The sequence below is a fragment of the Aythya ferina genome, assembly GCF_964211825.1.
Source record: "Aythya ferina genome assembly, chromosome: 29".
In the NCBI taxonomy this organism is placed as follows: Eukaryota; Metazoa; Chordata; class Aves; order Anseriformes; family Anatidae; genus Aythya; species Aythya ferina.
In genome coordinates this window covers 1,164,172-1,177,125 of record NC_140326.1, presented here as the reverse complement: position 1 = coordinate 1,177,125, position 12,954 = coordinate 1,164,172, and the positions used below count along the sequence as shown (strand labels likewise).

The 12,954-nt window shown below is 66.6% G+C and overlaps 7 pseudogenes across 7 annotated transcripts; 3 read left to right on the top strand and 4 right to left on the bottom strand.

Annotated features, from left to right (window-relative positions):
• Positions 1-176: 176 nt before the first annotated feature.
• Positions 177-551, bottom strand: LOC311425010 (feather keratin 4 pseudogene; annotated as a pseudogene). The gene has a single exon. The product of its transcript is annotated as a feather keratin 4 pseudogene (transcript).
• A 260-nt stretch (positions 552-811) lies between these two features.
• Positions 812-3,187, top strand: LOC311424961 (feather keratin 4 pseudogene; annotated as a pseudogene). Its single transcript has one exon. The product of its transcript is annotated as a feather keratin 4 pseudogene (transcript).
• Positions 3,188-4,272: 1,085 nt separating this feature from the next.
• Positions 4,273-4,817, bottom strand: LOC311425005 (feather keratin 4 pseudogene; annotated as a pseudogene). The gene has a single exon. The product of its transcript is annotated as a feather keratin 4 pseudogene (transcript).
• A 966-nt stretch (positions 4,818-5,783) lies between these two features.
• On the top strand, positions 5,784-6,645 carry LOC311424953 (feather keratin 4 pseudogene; annotated as a pseudogene). Its single transcript has one exon. The product of its transcript is annotated as a feather keratin 4 pseudogene (transcript).
• Positions 6,646-8,367: 1,722 nt separating this feature from the next.
• LOC311425003 (feather keratin 4 pseudogene) lies at positions 8,368-8,912 on the bottom strand (annotated as a pseudogene). The gene has a single exon. The product of its transcript is annotated as a feather keratin 4 pseudogene (transcript).
• A 966-nt stretch (positions 8,913-9,878) lies between these two features.
• Positions 9,879-10,740, top strand: LOC311424954 (feather keratin 4 pseudogene; annotated as a pseudogene). Its single transcript has one exon. The product of its transcript is annotated as a feather keratin 4 pseudogene (transcript).
• A 1,722-nt stretch (positions 10,741-12,462) lies between these two features.
• LOC311424970 (feather keratin 4 pseudogene) lies at positions 12,463-12,936 on the bottom strand (annotated as a pseudogene). Its single transcript has one exon. The product of its transcript is annotated as a feather keratin 4 pseudogene (transcript).
• Positions 12,937-12,954: the final 18 nt, after the last annotated feature.

Here is a 12,954-nt window from a genome sequence, read left to right as displayed (position 1 = left end):
GCAGGCCGGTGGTGCCTGGGGCTTCCAGAGAGGCGTTCTTCCTTCAGGCTTCTGCCAGGCGCTGGCCGGCCCAGGGCCAAGAAAGGGCCCTGGGGGGCAGCACCGGAGGAGTCCCGTGTCTGTGAAGAGGAGGAGGAGGAAGGACGAGGAGGAGAAGAGGTGGCACGGGCGTGGCTTTAGCAGGGCCCACAGGTGTCCCACAGCTTCTTGCTGTAGCGCGGCAAGAGGTAGGGGCTGCAGGCGGGAGAAGCGTAGGGCCTGCCAAAGGTGCAGAGGCCCCCCGAGCCCTGGGTGGCCCCCGCGCCGTAGAGGCCCCCCAGCCCCAGGGAGCCCCCAAAGGCGGGTGCTCCGGAGGAGCCCACCACGGCTTGCTGGGGGAAGGAGCTGAGGATGGGGCCGGGGAAGGTGACGACAACGGGGGGCGGCTGGATGAAGGCCGTCGAGTCGGGGCACTGCCGCGTGCACAGCTCGTTGCAGCTCTCAGCGATGGGCTGGGGGACGGCGACGCTGGTTTTCGGCGGGTACAGGTCGTTGCAAGCCATCTTGGTGTGAGAGAGCTGAGCCTGCAATGCAAAACCCCCAGGGCCGGTGCTGTGAGTGAGGAGATGCCCTGGCAGAGCAGGGCCCGTGCCACAGCCAGGGGACTCCCTCCTCAGCCCGCCCCGGCTCTCCGCGCCTGCTCCCTGCGTGCCCGCGGCCCTCGCCTGCCCCCACAGAGCCCCTCTGCCCACAGCGCGTCCGGCAGAGCTCTGGTGGCCAGGGAGCCCCACACCGGCCCCTGCCCGCCGAGGCCCCGCCACCCACCCTTTTCCCGTGCAGAGCCAGGCAGGAGCGGCGGATGCCAGCGCTTGCCCAGGACCACGCTTTTATGGGGGCCGGCGAGCGCGGGGAGGAGCTGGCCGCGCTGGGGGCACGTGGCCCGTGGTGGCCGAGCCCCAGCCTCCTCCCTGCGCGCCACGGGGCTGTTGTGCTGACGCCGGTTCCTCGCCAGCCCCCACCCGCTCCCTCAGCCCCTGCAATTACCCCGCTCGGACGCTCGCCAGCCCTCACCTAATGGGCAAATTAGCCCCGCTGCCGTCTCATCCCCTGCGTGCCTAAGAGGGCATGCAGTGTGACACAGGCGGGCTGCCAGCACCCTGCGTGCCGCAGCTCTTCCCCAGGGGCTTGGTCTCAGGGTGGCCGCGTGCGCGCTGTGGAGAGCCCCAGGGCAGAGCGGGGTCGTGGCGCTGGGCAAGGAGCAGCCACACGCCAGCGCCTCCATGACGTACGCACTGCAGTTGTTATCTCCAGAGGGGCGAGGTGACGAAACGCCAAATCAAAGGCGCTCCTCTCGGGCACTGCCTGCTCAGCACCACGCATTTGGCCTGCCAAGCGGAAAGGGGAGGGAAGCCAGCAAAGGGGCCTGTGCTGGTCCGGACAGGGGATGCTGACTCAGGGAGGGCAGGAGCAGGACAGCCTGGCCTCGGCAGGAGGGAGTGCCGCCTCTGCCCATTGGCCCAGCGGGCGCTGCGCAATGGCGGGGCCTGGATAAAAGCTCGGCCTGCGCGGGGCTCTCGCAAGCACTGCTCTGACCGCCTTCTCCTTGGGGAACAGGGTAAGTCTGCGAGCGCTTCTCCTCCTGCCGCTGGCCCCTGCCCCTGGCCCCTGCGCCTCAGCCTGGCCAGCTGCCGTCTACTGCTCCCTCGCATCGCACTCTGTGCCCTCTTGCAGAGCACCGTCCAATCCCGCAAGATGGCTTGCTACGACCTGTGCCCACCGAAAACCAGCGTCGCCGTCCCCCAGCCCATCGCTGAGAGCTGCAACGAGCTGTGCGCGCGGCAGTGCCCCGACTCGACGGCCTTCATCCAGCCGCCCCCCGTTGTCGTCACCTTCCCCGGCCCCATCCTCAGCTCCTTCCCCCAGCAAGCCGTGGTGGGCTCCTCCGGAGCACCCGCCTTTGGGGGCTCCCTGGGGCTGGGGGGCCTCTACGGCGCGGGGGCCACCCAGGGCTCGGGGGGCCTCTGCACCTTTGGCAGGCCCTACGCTTCTCCCGCCTGCAGCCCCTACCTCTTGCCGCGCTACAGCAAGAAGCTGTGGGACACCTGTGGGCCCTGCTAAAGCCATGTCCTGCCCCAGACCCCCTGCCAGCTGCCGCGACGCATGGCTGAGCTCGTGGGCACGGGGCGCTGAGGAGCGCTGAGCATCTCCAGCCCCAGCCAAGGCCTGGGCAGCTGGCTGTGCTGGCCCCTTCGGCCTCTCGCGCCCTATTCTACTCCTCCTTCCTCCATGGCCAGGGCCTTGCGCCCAGCCTGCCCTCTGCTCTCCCGCTCTCTCTTCCCCCCTCCTGCTCTCCACAGCAGAAGCAAGACCCTTCAAGGCCTGTGGGGCCCATGGACCAAGTCCTCCCGAGCTGCAGTGCCGCACCGCCGGGGCTTGCACAACCAGAAGCCACGCTCTGGAGAAGATCCTCTGTCCCCCCGACACGCCACAGCCAGCCCCGCTGGCTCCTGCTCCAGCTCTCTGTCCACTTCTCCTGCCGTGCCGGGCACAATAAAGGTTTCCTGCATCCACTCCTCTCCCTCTTTCTGTGTTCCGAGGCAGGAAAGCAGCCCTGCGGGGCGTAGTGGAGGCTCCGGGGGAGGGCACACGCTGGTGCTGGGAGGCCCAGGGCATTAGGGCAGAGAGCAGGAGAGGTGCTGGCAGTTCTGCTTTGCCTGGCCTTCTCCGCCCGGGAGCGCGACCAGCTCTGCCAAGTGGCGCTGCTCCGCAGAAGCGAGGCACCGTCTCGGGCAAGAAGCGCAGAGGAAGAGGCCGGAGAGCAGGGATGGCTGAGCGCTGCACACGGTGAGTGCAGGGCCGGTCCCTTGCTGGAGGGCAGCCTTGCAGAAATGGCCGTGGGGCTGGTGGCCGCCCAGTGGAGCAGGAGCCAGCAACGTGCCTTGGGGCCGTGAGCGCTCCCCCCTGCTCCTGCTCATTGGCAATAGGGTTAGCAGCAGCCGTAAGACGTAAGGACGCTGAGCATGGGTCGCCCCCTCCCCTTCTGTCTCCCCCTTTGTGGCCCCAGGCTGAGGTGACACCTCTTCCCAGGCAAGCCTCCTGCTGGCCCTGGGATTAAGCCCATCAGTGTTAGCACAAAGCCCACGTGCTGGATCCTTGGGTGTGGTGACGCCCGTTAAGGAAGAGGGAAGTGGCACAGCTCAGGGAACACTGGCTATAAAACGAAGCGGCAGCAAGCCCCATGTGGCACTCAGGCTGGAGCTGCTGCTGCTGCTGCTGCTGGCTGGCTGGCTGGCTGGCTGGCTGGCTGGCAGGAAGAAGCCTCTGCTCCCTGGGTGCTCAGGGCTGCCTGCGGCGTTGTCTTCTTCCTTGGAGTAGAGTGAGTTCTTTCCGGTCAAGACTGGCTCTAGCCTGTGGTGCTGGTGTGGTGGTGATTAGTAAGGATTTGGCAGAGGGTCCGCATGACTGAACCGTCTAGGAAATGCAAGAATGCTAGATAATAAGGAAGCCGAGCTGGTTCCTAGAAGTTTGGTTGGACTGCAAGCTGTGCTAATTGTATAGAAATTGCCTGCTAAAGATAAGCTCTGCTAACTGCTGGGCTGTGAGGGAAAAGCTCAGAGCTGAACGGTGCCCTGGGAGAAGTTTGGCTTGGCTCTTTGGGAGAAGCTCTTTCTTCAGCTACAGGAGTGTGTAAGCCCGGGAGCGGGCTGGGCAGAGAAGTGTTTTGGACAAGGCTTAAGCTTTGTTCAGGTGGCGCTGCGTGGAGGCGGCAGTTGGCGTGCTGCTGCTCCTGGCTCGGGGTTCCCCTCTGTTTCAGGACCTTGTGTGGAGCGTCTGGAGGCGGCCCTGCTGGAGGCGGGGAGCAGGCTGCTTCCAGGCAGGGCCCTGGGAGATGGGCTGCAGCCCTCAGTGTGGGAGGCAGGGCTGCCAGGGGCTTTGTCCAGGGCGCCCCGGCTCTTTGGGGGGCTGGGAGAGCGAAGGGGCCATGTGCAGGCGGAGGGAGCCCTGGAGCCCCCGCGGGGCCTGGGAAGGAAAGGCGGAGAGGCAGGCATTGGATGCAGGCTTGCTTTATTGTCAAGGCAGGAAAGGACACAAGCACAGAGCCGCGAGCAAGGCCCAGGCAGGCCGGTGGTGCCTGGGGCTTCCAGAGAGGCGTTCTTCCTTCAGGCTTCTGCCAGGCGCTGGCCGGCCCAGGGCCAAGAAAGGGCCCTGGGGGGCAGCACCGGAGGAGTCCCGTGTCTGTGAAGAGGAGGAGGAGGAAGGACGAGGAGGAGAAGAGGTGGCACGGGCGTGGCTTTAGCAGGGCCCACAGGTGTCCCACAGCTTCTTGCTGTAGCGCGGCAAGAGGTAGGGGCTGCAGGCGGGAGAAGCGTAGGGCCTGCCAAAGGTGCAGAGGCCCCCCGAGCCCTGGGTGGCCCCCGCGCCGTAGAGGCCCCCCAGCCCCAGGGAGCCCCCAAAGGCGGGTGCTCCGGAGGAGCCCACCACGGCTTGCTGGGGGAAGGAGCTGAGGATGGGGCCGGGGAAGGTGACGACAACGGGGGGCGGCTGGATGAAGGCCGTCGAGTCGGGGCACTGCCGCGCGCACAGCTCGTTGCAGCTCTCAGCGATGGGCTGGGGGACGGCGACGCTGGTTTTCGGCGGGTACAGGTCGTTGCAAGCCATCTTGGTGTGAGAGAGCTGAGCCTGCAATGCAAAGCCCCCAGGGCCGGTGCTGTGAGTGAGGAGATGCCCTGGCAGAGCAGGGCCCGTGCCACAGCCAGGGGACTCCCTCCTCAGCCCGCCCCGGCTCTCCACGCCTGCTCCCTGCGTGCCCGCGGCCCTCGCCTGCCCCCACAGAGCCCCTCTGCCCACAGCGCGTCCGGCAGAGCTCTGGTGGCCAGGGAGCCCCACACCGGCCCCTGCCCGCTGAGGCCCCACCACCCACCCTTTTCCCGTGCAGAGCCAGGCAGGAGCGGCGGATGCCAGCGCTTGCCCAGGACCACGCTTTTATGGGGGCCGGCGAGCGCGGGGAGGAGCTGGCCGCGCTGGGGGCACGTGGCCCGTGGTGGCCGAGCCCCAGCCTCCTCCCTGCGCGCCACGGGGCTGTTGTGCTGACGCCGGTTCCTCGCCAGCCCCCACCCGCTCCCTCAGCCCCTGCAATTACCCCGCTCGGACGCTCGCCAGCCCTCACCTAATGGGCAAATTAGCCCCGCTGCCGTCTCATCCCTTGCGTGCCTAAGAGGGCATGCAGTGTGACACAGGCGGGCTGCCAGCACCCTGCGTGCCGCAGCTCTTCCCCAGGGGCTTGGTCTCAGGGTGGCCGCGTGCGCGCTGTGGAGAGCCCCAGGGCAGAGCGGGGTCGTGGCGCTGGGCAAGGAGCAGCCACACGCCAGCGCCTCCATGACGTACGCACTGCAGTTGTTATCTCCAGAGGGGCGAGGTGACGAAACGCCAAATCAAAGGCGCTCCTCTCGGGCACTGCCTGCTCAGCACCACGCATTTGGCCTGCCAAGCGGAAAGGGGAGGGAAGCCAGCAAAGGGGCCTGTGCTGGTCCGGACAGGGGATGCTGACTCAGGGAGGGCAGGAGCAGGACAGCCTGGCCTCGGCAGGAGGGAGTGCCGCCTCTGCCCATTGGCCCAGCGGGCGCTGCGCAATGGCGGGGCCTGGATAAAAGCTCGGCCTGCGCTGGGCTCTCGCAAGCACTGCTCTGACCGCCTTCTCCTTGGGGAACAGGGTAAGTCTGCGAGCGCTTCTCCTCCTGCCGCTGGCCCCTGCCCCTGGCCCCTGCGCCTCAGCCTGGCCAGCTGCCGTCTACTGCTCCCTCGCATCGCACTCTGTGCCCTCTTGCAGAGCACCGTCCAATCCCGCAAGATGGCTTGCTACGACCTGTGCCCACCGAAAACCAGCGTCGCCGTCCCCCAGCCCATCGCTGAGAGCTGCAACGAGCTGTGCGCGCGGCAGTGCCCCGACTCGACGGCCTTCATCCAGCCGCCCCCCGTTGTCGTCACCTTCCCCGGCCCCATCCTCAGCTCCTTCCCCCAGCAAGCCGTGGTGGGCTCCTCCGGAGCACCCGCCTTTGGGGGCTCCCTGGGGCTGGGGGGCCTCTACGGCGCGGGGGCCACCCAGGGCTCGGGGGGCCTCTGCACCTTTGGCAGGCCCTACGCTTCTCCCGCCTGCAGCCCCTACCTCTTGCCGCGCTACAGCAAGAAGCTGTGGGACACCTGTGGGCCCTGCTAAAGCCATGTCCTGCCCCAGACCCCCTGCCAGCTGCCGCGACGCATGGCTGAGCTCGTGGGCACGGGGCGCTGAGGAGCGCTGAGCATCTCCAGCCCCAGCCAAGGCCTGGGCAGCTGGCTGTGCTGGCCCCTTCGGCCTCTCGCGCCCTATTCTACTCCTCCTTCCTCCATGGCCAGGGCCTTGCGCCCAGCCTGCCCTCTGCTCTCCCGCTCTCTCTTCCCCCCTCCTGCTCTCCGCAGCAGAAGCAAGACCCTTCAAGGCCTGTGGGGCCCATGGACCAAGTCCTCCCGAGCTGCAGTGCCGCACCGCCGGGGCTTGCACAACCAGAAGCCACGCTCTGGAGAAGATCCTCTGTCCCCCCGACACGCCACAGCCAGCCCCGCTGGCTCCTGCTCCAGCTCTCTGTCCACTTCTCCTGCCGTGCCGGGCACAATAAAGGTTTCCTGCATCCACTCCTCTCCCTCTTTCTGTGTTCCGAGGCAGGAAAGCAGCCCTGCGGGGCGTAGTGGAGGCTCCGGGGGAGGGCACACGCTGGTGCTGGGAGGCCCAGGGCATTAGGGCAGAGAGCAGGAGAGGTGCTGGCAGTTCTGCTTTGCCTGGCCTTCTCCGCCCGGGAGCGCGACCAGCTCTGCCAAGTGGCGCTGCTCCGCAGAAGCGAGGCACCGTCTCGGGCAAGAAGCGCAGAGGAAGAGGCCGGAGAGCAGGGATGGCTGAGCGCTGCACACGGTGAGTGCAGGGCCGGTCCCTTGCTGGAGGGCAGCCTTGCAGAAATGGCCGTGGGGCTGGTGGCCGCCCAGTGGAGCAGGAGCCAGCAACGTGCCTTGGGGCCGTGAGCGCTCCCCCCTGCTCCTGCTCATTGGCAATAGGGTTAGCAGCAGCCGTAAGACGTAAGGACGCTGAGCATGGGTCGCCCCCTCCCCTTCTGTCTCCCCCTTTGTGGCCCCAGGCTGAGGTGACACCTCTTCCCAGGCAAGCCTCCTGCTGGCCCTGGGATTAAGCCCATCAGTGTTAGCACAAAGCCCACGTGCTGGATCCTTGGGTGTGGTGACGCCCGTTAAGGAAGAGGGAAGTGGCACAGCTCAGGGAACACTGGCTATAAAACGAAGCGGCAGCAAGCCCCATGTGGCACTCAGGCTGGAGCTGCTGCTGCTGCTGCTGCTGCTGGCTGGCTGGCTGGCTGGCTGGCTGGCAGGAAGAAGCCTCTGCTCCCTGGGTGCTCAGGGCTGCCTGCGGCGTTGTCTTCTTCCTTGGAGTAGAGTGAGTTCTTTCCGGTCAAGACTGGCTCTAGCCTGTGGTGCTGGTGTGGTGGTGATTAGTAAGGATTTGGCAGAGGGTCCGCATGACTGAACCGTCTAGGAAATGCAAGAATGCTAGATAATAAGGAAGCCGAGCTGGTTCCTAGAAGTTTGGTTGGACTGCAAGCTGTGCTAATTGTATAGAAATTGCCTGCTAAAGATAAGCTCTGCTAACTGCTGGGCTGTGAGGGAAAAGCTCAGAGCTGAACGGTGCCCTGGGAGAAGTTTGGCTTGGCTCTTTGGGAGAAGCTCTTTCTTCAGCTACAGGAGTGTGTAAGCCCGGGAGCGGGCTGGGCAGAGAAGTGTTTTGGACAAGGCTTAAGCTTTGTTCAGGTGGCGCTGCGTGGAGGCGGCAGTTGGCGTGCTGCTGCTCCTGGCTCGGGGTTCCCCTCTGTTTCAGGACCTTGTGTGGAGCGTCTGGAGGCGGCCCTGCTGGAGGCGGGGAGCAGGCTGCTTCCAGGCAGGGCCCTGGGAGATGGGCTGCAGCCCTCAGTGTGGGAGGCAGGGCTGCCAGGGGCTTTGTCCAGGGCGCCCCGGCTCTTTGGGGGGCTGGGAGAGCGAAGGGGCCATGTGCAGGCGGAGGGAGCCCTGGAGCCCCCGCGGGGCCTGGGAAGGAAAGGCGGAGAGGCAGGCATTGGATGCAGGCTTGCTTTATTGTCAAGGCAGGAAAGGACACAAGCACAGAGCCGCGAGCAAGGCCCAGGCAGGCCGGTGGTGCCTGGGGCTTCCAGAGAGGCGTTCTTCCTTCAGGCTTCTGCCAGGCGCTGGCCGGCCCAGGGCCAAGAAAGGGCCCTGGGGGGCAGCACCGGAGGAGTCCCGTGTCTGTGAAGAGGAGGAGGAGGAAGGACGAGGAGGAGAAGAGGTGGCACGGGCGTGGCTTTAGCAGGGCCCACAGGTGTCCCACAGCTTCTTGCTGTAGCGCGGCAAGAGGTAGGGGCTGCAGGCGGGAGAAGCGTAGGGCCTGCCAAAGGTGCAGAGGCCCCCCGAGCCCTGGGTGGCCCCCGCGCCGTAGAGGCCCCCCAGCCCCAGGGAGCCCCCAAAGGCGGGTGCTCCGGAGGAGCCCACCACGGCTTGCTGGGGGAAGGAGCTGAGGATGGGGCCGGGGAAGGTGACGACAACGGGGGGCGGCTGGATGAAGGCCGTCGAGTCGGGGCACTGCCGCGCGCACAGCTCGTTGCAGCTCTCAGCGATGGGCTGGGGGACGGCGACGCTGGTTTTCGGCGGGTACAGGTCGTTGCAAGCCATCTTGGTGTGAGAGAGCTGAGCCTGCAATGCAAAGCCCCCAGGGCCGGTGCTGTGAGTGAGGAGATGCCCTGGCAGAGCAGGGCCCGTGCCACAGCCAGGGGACTCCCTCCTCAGCCCGCCCCGGCTCTCCACGCCTGCTCCCTGCGTGCCCGCGGCCCTCGCCTGCCCCCACAGAGCCCCTCTGCCCACAGCGCGTCCGGCAGAGCTCTGGTGGCCAGGGAGCCCCACACCGGCCCCTGCCCGCTGAGGCCCCACCACCCACCCTTTTCCCGTGCAGAGCCAGGCAGGAGCGGCGGATGCCAGCGCTTGCCCAGGACCACGCTTTTATGGGGGCCGGCGAGCGCGGGGAGGAGCTGGCCGCGCTGGGGGCACGTGGCCCGTGGTGGCCGAGCCCCAGCCTCCTCCCTGCGCGCCACGGGGCTGTTGTGCTGACGCCGGTTCCTCGCCAGCCCCCACCCGCTCCCTCAGCCCCTGCAATTACCCCGCTCGGACGCTCGCCAGCCCTCACCTAATGGGCAAATTAGCCCCGCTGCCGTCTCATCCCTTGCGTGCCTAAGAGGGCATGCAGTGTGACACAGGCGGGCTGCCAGCACCCTGCGTGCCGCAGCTCTTCCCCAGGGGCTTGGTCTCAGGGTGGCCGCGTGCGCGCTGTGGAGAGCCCCAGGGCAGAGCGGGGTCGTGGCGCTGGGCAAGGAGCAGCCACACGCCAGCGCCTCCATGACGTACGCACTGCAGTTGTTATCTCCAGAGGGGCGAGGTGACGAAACGCCAAATCAAAGGCGCTCCTCTCGGGCACTGCCTGCTCAGCACCACGCATTTGGCCTGCCAAGCGGAAAGGGGAGGGAAGCCAGCAAAGGGGCCTGTGCTGGTCCGGACAGGGGATGCTGACTCAGGGAGGGCAGGAGCAGGACAGCCTGGCCTCGGCAGGAGGGAGTGCCGCCTCTGCCCATTGGCCCAGCGGGCGCTGCGCAATGGCGGGGCCTGGATAAAAGCTCGGCCTGCGCTGGGCTCTCGCAAGCACTGCTCTGACCGCCTTCTCCTTGGGGAACAGGGTAAGTCTGCGAGCGCTTCTCCTCCTGCCGCTGGCCCCTGCCCCTGGCCCCTGCGCCTCAGCCTGGCCAGCTGCCGTCTACTGCTCCCTCGCATCGCACTCTGTGCCCTCTTGCAGAGCACCGTCCAATCCCGCAAGATGGCTTGCTACGACCTGTGCCCACCGAAAACCAGCGTCGCCGTCCCCCAGCCCATCGCTGAGAGCTGCAACGAGCTGTGCGCGCGGCAGTGCCCCGACTCGACGGCCTTCATCCAGCCGCCCCCCGTTGTCGTCACCTTCCCCGGCCCCATCCTCAGCTCCTTCCCCCAGCAAGCCGTGGTGGGCTCCTCCGGAGCACCCGCCTTTGGGGGCTCCCTGGGGCTGGGGGGCCTCTACGGCGCGGGGGCCACCCAGGGCTCGGGGGGCCTCTGCACCTTTGGCAGGCCCTACGCTTCTCCCGCCTGCAGCCCCTACCTCTTGCCGCGCTACAGCAAGAAGCTGTGGGACACCTGTGGGCCCTGCTAAAGCCATGTCCTGCCCCAGACCCCCTGCCAGCTGCCGCGACGCATGGCTGAGCTCGTGGGCACGGGGCGCTGAGGAGCGCTGAGCATCTCCAGCCCCAGCCAAGGCCTGGGCAGCTGGCTGTGCTGGCCCCTTCGGCCTCTCGCGCCCTATTCTACTCCTCCTTCCTCCATGGCCAGGGCCTTGCGCCCAGCCTGCCCTCTGCTCTCCCGCTCTCTCTTCCCCCCTCCTGCTCTCCGCAGCAGAAGCAAGACCCTTCAAGGCCTGTGGGGCCCATGGACCAAGTCCTCCCGAGCTGCAGTGCCGCACCGCCGGGGCTTGCACAACCAGAAGCCACGCTCTGGAGAAGATCCTCTGTCCCCCCGACACGCCACAGCCAGCCCCGCTGGCTCCTGCTCCAGCTCTCTGTCCACTTCTCCTGCCGTGCCGGGCACAATAAAGGTTTCCTGCATCCACTCCTCTCCCTCTTTCTGTGTTCCGAGGCAGGAAAGCAGCCCTGCGGGGCGTAGTGGAGGCTCCGGGGGAGGGCACACGCTGGTGCTGGGAGGCCCAGGGCATTAGGGCAGAGAGCAGGAGAGGTGCTGGCAGTTCTGCTTTGCCTGGCCTTCTCCGCCCGGGAGCGCGACCAGCTCTGCCAAGTGGCGCTGCTCCGCAGAAGCGAGGCACCGTCTCGGGCAAGAAGCGCAGAGGAAGAGGCCGGAGAGCAGGGATGGCTGAGCGCTGCACACGGTGAGTGCAGGGCCGGTCCCTTGCTGGAGGGCAGCCTTGCAGAAATGGCCGTGGGGCTGGTGGCCGCCCAGTGGAGCAGGAGCCAGCAACGTGCCTTGGGGCCGTGAGCGCTCCCCCCTGCTCCTGCTCATTGGCAATAGGGTTAGCAGCAGCCGTAAGACGTAAGGACGCTGAGCATGGGTCGCCCCCTCCCCTTCTGTCTCCCCCTTTGTGGCCCCAGGCTGAGGTGACACCTCTTCCCAGGCAAGCCTCCTGCTGGCCCTGGGATTAAGCCCATCAGTGTTAGCACAAAGCCCACGTGCTGGATCCTTGGGTGTGGTGACGCCCGTTAAGGAAGAGGGAAGTGGCACAGCTCAGGGAACACTGGCTATAAAACGAAGCGGCAGCAAGCCCCATGTGGCACTCAGGCTGGAGCTGCTGCTGCTGCTGCTGCTGCTGGCTGGCTGGCTGGCTGGCTGGCTGGCAGGAAGAAGCCTCTGCTCCCTGGGTGCTCAGGGCTGCCTGCGGCGTTGTCTTCTTCCTTGGAGTAGAGTGAGTTCTTTCCGGTCAAGACTGGCTCTAGCCTGTGGTGCTGGTGTGGTGGTGATTAGTAAGGATTTGGCAGAGGGTCCGCATGACTGAACCGTCTAGGAAATGCAAGAATGCTAGATAATAAGGAAGCCGAGCTGGTTCCTAGAAGTTTGGTTGGACTGCAAGCTGTGCTAATTGTATAGAAATTGCCTGCTAAAGATAAGCTCTGCTAACTGCTGGGCTGTGAGGGAAAAGCTCAGAGCTGAACGGTGCCCTGGGAGAAGTTTGGCTTGGCTCTTTGGGAGAAGCTCTTTCTTCAGCTACAGGAGTGTGTAAGCCCGGGAGCGGGCTGGGCAGAGAAGTGTTTTGGACAAGGCTTAAGCTTTGTTCAGGTGGCGCTGCGTGGAGGCGGCAGTTGGCGTGCTGCTGCTCCTGGCTCGGGGTTCCCCTCTGTTTCAGGACCTTGTGTGGAGCGTCTGGAGGCGGCCCTGCTGGAGGCGGGGAGCAGGCTGCTTCCAGGCAGGGCCCTGGGAGATGGGCTGCAGCCCTCAGTGTGGGAGGCAGGGCTGCCAGGGGCTTTGTCCAGGGCGCCCCGGCTCTTTGGGGGGCTGGGAGAGCGAAGGGGCCATGTGCAGGCGGAGGGAGCCCTGGAGCCCCCGCGGGGCCTGGGAAGGAAAGGCGGAGAGGCAGGCATTGGATGCAGGCTTGCTTTATTGTCAAGGCAGGAAAGGACACAAGCACAGAGCCGCGAGCAAGGCCCAGGCAGGCCGGTGGTGCCTGGGGCTTCCAGAGAGGCGTTCTTCCTTCAGGCTTCTGCCAGGCGCTGGCCGGCCCAGGGCCAAGAAAGGGCCCTGGGGGGCAGCACCGGAGGAGTCCCGTGTCTGTGAAGAGGAGGAGGAGGAAGGACGAGGAGGAGAAGAGGTGGCACGGGCGTGGCTTTAGCAGGGCCCACAGGTGTCCCACAGCTTCTTGCTGTAGCGCGGCAAGAGGTAGGGGCTGCAGGCGGGAGAAGCGTAGGGCCTGCCAAAGGTGCAGAGGCCCCCCGAGCCCTGGGTGGCCCCCGCGCCGTAGAGGCCCCCCAGCCCCAGGGAGCCCCCAAAGGCGGGTGCTCCGGAGGAGCCCACCACGGCTTGCTGGGGGAAGGAGCTGAGGATGGGGCCGGGGAAGGTGACGACAACGGGGGGCGGCTGGATGAAGGCCGTCGAGTCGGGGCACTGCCGCGCGCACAGCTCGTTGCAGCTCTCAGCGATGGGCTGGGGGACGGCGACGCTGGTTTTCGGCGGGTACAGGTCGTTGCAAGCCATCTTGGTGTGAGAGAGCTGAGCCTGCAATGCAAAGCCCCCAGGGCCGGTGCTGTGAGTGAGGAGATGCCCTGGCAGAGCAGGGCCCGTGCCACAGCCAGGGGACTCCCTCCTCAGCCCGCCCCGGCT